Genomic DNA, 6,000 nt, shown 5'->3' with positions numbered 1-6,000 from the left:
AAAAAATGCTTATGTCTACACTAGTTCCGGTAAAATATCTCATTTAATTTCATTGTTAAGATACAGAGCAAAAATAAATGGAGATTGTTTTCATACCAAAAACATGCAAGTTTTCTAAAAATTCAGCCTCAGTTAATTTTTGGTCTAATATCGGAGTACCGCTCATTTGACGGGCTAGCACAACCAAACTTGTCTGGGATAAATCGACCAAAATCAGTGGAAACCTAAACAAAATTAACAATATTTTTACGTTGATAAATTTAAACCACCACCACTAAGTACTTAAATTAAGATGAAGCTTAATAAATAGCTTCACTTCAATCACTTGTGGCCCAAAATGCACTAGATACTTGAAGGCCGATTCATGTAGGACCCCATTTTTCATTTCTTTCTCTTTCGAGCGCCTTCGCTTGGCCCAAAAGTGACACACTAACCATTGCACAAAACCCACGATCCTTTACCAAAATTACATGACAAAGGGCCAACCCGAAATTACATGCTCAAAACTAGCCTGCCTTGTTTTAACTTCAAAGACCCAATAACCATCTAGTATAAGCCTAACCATAACCTAGTTAATTAGTCACTCAAGCTGAAACACGCCCATAACTTCTATCAATACCATTAACAACCTGGTCAATTTTTGATATTGGTCTAACTATCCTCAATCCAATATAATCAAGGTTGTAAATCCTAAGAGTTGGCTCAAGTGGTAAAAGCCTTGGGATTGGAGGTATGCTCCTTCTAAATCTAAGGTACAAATTCCCTTAGGTGTAAACAATCTCTAAGGCCTATCAGACTGGAGGATTTTCTCTTTGAATTACCCGAAGTGCACTTGCGAAAAATTCCTTGCCGAGGATCTATCCACCCACATGATTAGTTAGGACATTGTTTTTAGACACCCGGTGCTAATAAAAAAAATATAATCAAGGTTGTAAGAATTTACCTAATGCTTGACGCTGGTGGTTTCACGCTGATATAAATAGTGGTTGAAGGGACTCTCAAAGTGGTGGTGGTGTAGTGCCAACATCGTTGTCCTGTGGCACTATTGTGTACGGGAGAAAGTTTCTTGAGAGAGATGAATAGATAGAGATTGAGAAAGAAATAGAGATGCTTAATGGCGACATAGATGGAGGTGCAGCATTATGTGGCCAGTTCACGACAACAAGGACGATGGGGTGGGGTTCATTGTTTTGGGGCTTGTATTGTGGCATCACCCTCTAGTCACAGTGGTGACACGGTGGGGGAAATAGTGGGGTGCAATGTTGACCATGACTCCACGGTGGCTAAATGGCATGGTTTGGTGAGAGGGAAATGGTAAAGGGATACAGATAGACTATTAAATTTGATATTGTAAGTGCAGGTTGACACTACTAATATGAAAGTTAAAGTGGAGTCAAAGCTAGCTATAAGTAGTATTAAAAGACATTCAAGTACAATCCAATTACTATATAAAGTTTCATAAAATGTGCGCAAGTTCACTTCGATCGTGAGTACCTTTAGAAACAGAGAGAGAGAGAGAGAAGAGAGAGAGTAACAAAATTTGTATTAAGTGTTGCCCGCCTAATCCATACTAGATGCTAAAGTGAAATATGAGTTGATATCTGGCAATCTAACAACCTCAAATTCCCTTTTCTAAACCAACACAAGGTAAAAGTGGAAGTAGCGAATAGACAACTGCTATTGGGCTTAACAGGCCCACTAGACTTGGCTTAAGATAAACCTAAGGATAGATAAATGAGTACCTCGTCTACAGCCTACCCAAACTGGCTAACCTTTTTTTAACTAGAATCATACGTAATAAATTTGCCTCAACTAGCCCAAAGACCCTAATTTCTAACCGAAATACGATAGAATATCACTTCTCCTCTTCACTCTTAACTCTTTCCACTCTTGGTCTTGTGCAGAAGTGTGACAAAGCCCCCTCCTTTAGAGCACCTTGCCAACAACATACTGGTAGGTGATCCTCATTTGTTCGTTGGCCTCAAGGTTGCATCATCTACCTATTGTCCATGCCATTGTACCAATAACTCGGTGAGAGATTGGTTCTTAAAATTTTTGAAGCGTCGAGCTAACCCTTTTTAGGGTTCTAGCTTAAGGACCCCTGCAAAATTGATTGGAGGAAGTGTTGGAAGGGCCAAGATCTGTTGACCAAGCTTCTTCTTCAGCTGGTAAGTCATGGAAAACTAGATGAATGGTGGAGGAAGCTATAGAGCATAGGCCACTAATCCCACTTTATGGGCAATCTGAATAGGCCCATAAAACTGTGTCACAAGCTTCAGAGTCCTGCGATGTGTCATTATTAGTTGCCTATAAGGCTGAAGGTGGAGGTAAACCTAATTATCGATTTGAAAACTCTGCTCCTTACACTTTAGATTAGAATATTTTTTTTCATTCGATCATGCACTTTTTGCAAGTTGTGTTTCAAGAGGTGGAGCAAGTGATTCTAGGACTGTAAAGTCTCTTCCACAACTTCCACCTTGCCTTGGACATCCTTGGCGTGTAGGTTAGTAATTCGGGGGGGACATATAGGGCTTCAAAAGGGGTAGTATAGATTGAGAAGTGTTGAGTTGTGTTATACCACTATTCAACCAAGGGAACCCACTACCCAATCATTTGTTCTATCTCCCTCAAAAGACCTCAAATAATTCTCTAAATACTTATTAACTAGTTTTGATTTCCCATCGGATGGTGGATGATAAACAGTACTAAATGCAAGCTTAAACAATTCCTGACAAAAATGGCTTGTGAAAGTATTGTCTCTATTGGAAACAATTGAATTACACATCCTATGCAATTTCAAAACATGTTTTGTGAACAATTGAGCCATTGTTTTAAAGTAAAATGACCATACTTAGTGAGTCTGTCCACTACCACCAACAAACTATTGAACCTTTGTGAAATAGGTAGTCCTTCAATTAATAAATAGTAATCTAAGTCCAAGGCTGGGAGGGAATTGGCAAGGGTTACAATAGGCCATTGGGGTTGGTTTGATCAGCTTTGACACTTTGGCAAATGTCACATTTCCTACTTGGTTGTTTCATGTCAACCTTTAATTCAAGCCAAAAAAAAAAATCCATTTAATTCAAGACAAAAAAAAAAAAAAAAAAAAATCCTTATGACTCTATACATAGTCATATCATAACCTGAATTACCTCCCACAGGACTAGTATGTAACAAGTGAAAACTTTGCCTAAAGGCACTATCATCAGTAACCAACAACCTTTGTTTATAGAACATGAGCTCATCCTTAACAATATAAGATGGGGGTAAATCTCCATTGTGAAATCTCAAAAATAATTCTTGAACTTTGGAGTCCTTAGTAGTGTAACCCTGTTTGACCTATTCCAACTAGTCAAGTGTAGGAAGGGAGATGACTACAAGGGTTGCCTCCACCTTGTGTAGCTCTTCAAACCTCCTAGACAAAGGATTTGCTACATTGTTGTCTCGCCCCATTTTGTAATCAACTAGAAGGTCATATCCCAACAATTTAGAGATCTATTTTTGCTGCATAGGGGTTCCCATTTTCTACTCTAGCAAGTACTTTAGGCTCTCGTGGTTTGTCCTAAACACAAAGGGGTGCCCAAATAAAGCCTCCATTTTTGCACTGGTATTACTAAAGCATAGAGTTCCTTTTCGTAGGTTGACAAGGCTAATACTCTTCCCTTCAAGGCTTGATTATAGAATGTATAGGCTTGAGAACAACTCCAATAGCACTCATTGAGGCATCATATTCATTGAGAAAGGTTAGGGAAGAATCTAGAAATGATCAAATAAGAGGTTGGGTCATTGCCCCCTTCAAATTTTGAAATGCTTTCTTAGCTACCTTTCTCCACATAAATTGATCATTCTTCAATAATTGAGTAACAGGAGTTGCAATGCTGCCATACCTCTTTATGAACCTTCTATAATAGCCAGTCAAACCTAAGAAACTCCTCAGTGACTTTAGGGACGTTGGAAAAGGCCATCTCGTATTGCCTTCAACTTATCAAGGTCCGTACTCACCCCATCAGTAGAGACCAAATGCCTTAAATAGGCTACCTCACCAGTAGAAAACCCACACTTAGACAATTTAGCCAACGAAGTATGTTGTTTGAGAACCTCTAAAGTCAGTTGCAAATGTTTGACATGCTCCTTCATTGACCTGCTATACAGTAGAATATTGTAAAAAAAAAAATACTAAGAAAAACTTCCGCAAATATGACTTAAAAACCTCATTCATCAAGCTTTGAAGTAGAGGGAGCATTAGTTAGCCCAAATGGCATAACTAAGAACTCATAATGCCCCTCATGAGTTCTAAATACAGTTTTATTTGACATCCTCAGGCTTAACCCTAATTTGATGATAACCTGAAAGTAAATCCAACTTGGAAAAAAGCACTCAGCTCATGTAATATTCCTCAAACACACGAATTGGGAACTTATCCTTGACTATCACATTGTTCAGAGCTTGGTAATCTAAACACGTTATCCATGTACCATCAACTTTCCTTACTAACAAAATAGGAGAAGAGTAGGAGCTCTGGCTGAGACGTGTCACACCTAAGTTTAGCAATTCCCTCTTAACCTTTTCAATTTCATCGTTCTAAAAGTAAGGGTATTGGTATGGTCATATTGAGACAAGATTGGTATTTGAATATAATGTAATAGCGTGATCATGAGATCTGTGTGGGGGAATTCCCTTGGGATCACTAAAAACACCATCACTTCTTGGTTTCCCACTCTACCCTTGACCCTCATATTTTTAGGGCTTAAGGAACCGATGAGTGCATGGAGGGAAATCTCAGATTGGGTTGGCCGGTTAATAAAAAATCCAATATTTCTTAACTAACTAATTCTTACTCTATTTCAGGAATCTCAACTGGTTCCTCTTCTACTTTTTCCATTAAGAATAACTTGGGTTGTTGACACTTAGGGTCAGGATTCCACTTGGAATCAATGTAACGGTAAGGGTCCTTGTCCCTCCTCTCCTTCTTTTGGCGTGGTTTGATTTTTTGAATTGGGATAATGACTTTTGGGCAATTTTTAGGGCTGTGGGAGGTGGTCATAGGAGCATGTTTGAGGATTCCAGTCTCACGGTGAGGGTTTAGGATTCGGTGGTTTTTTCGACTAACACCTACATTCTCCTCTAGAATCTTGGAAAGACTGTAAGGTATCAATAAATTATTGGGGTTGAACATCCGTACTGGTAATCTAATTTCCTCTTTCAATTCACTAAGAAAGCAACTCAATATGTAAGCCTCTGAAAGCAACATTAGTCTATTGGATAGTGCTTCAACCCAGTTTGCTAGAGCCTAATTAAGGAGTCCATAAGATCGTCATAGGAAGTGGGTCTGAACCTTACCAAAAAAGCCTTTGTGAATCCCTCCCGATCCTTTATTGTCCTAGATTCTTCTAAAGCTTGAAATCAAACTAAGGCTTGTCCCTTTGTCTGGAAAGAGGCTAGGCTAAGTCTATGCTAGGGTGGTGTGTTATGGTATGCAAAAAAATGGTTGGTCTTATATTACCAGACATCAAGATCTTCTCCATGAAAATAGGGAAATCAATTCTTACCGGTCAAGTGTAAGGCTCTCCTACTTGCTAAAGATTTTCATTTCAATGGACATGGATGTCTAAGGAAGATTCTCCATGAGAGGTGCTCTTGTTCGATTTCTGTAACTCCAAAGTCAAATAGGCCAAATGTTGCATGATCGAATCCAATTTTCGTTTGAGGGCCATCATTTCCATTTCCAACTTCTTAAGTTGGGAGTCCGTCAACTTCTGGAAGGACGTGAGACCATCCTGTAGCTGATTGAGGTGAGTACCACCTGTCATGGTTGTCACTTGGGATCAATCTTTGATACCAAATTTTTATACTCTGGTCCAGCATGATTCAATTACCATAGAAAGTTTCATAAAACGGGCACAAGTTCACTGCAAGGGTGAGCGCGCGCACGCACACAATAACAAAATTTGTATTAAGTTTTTGCTTGCCAAATCCGTAGCAAACACTACAATGAAATCA

Source organism: Carya illinoinensis, chromosome 5 (assembly GCF_018687715.1).
Source record: "Carya illinoinensis cultivar Pawnee chromosome 5, C.illinoinensisPawnee_v1, whole genome shotgun sequence".
NCBI lineage: Eukaryota > Viridiplantae > Streptophyta > Magnoliopsida > Fagales > Juglandaceae > Carya > Carya illinoinensis.
This window is presented reverse-complemented; position numbering follows the sequence as displayed.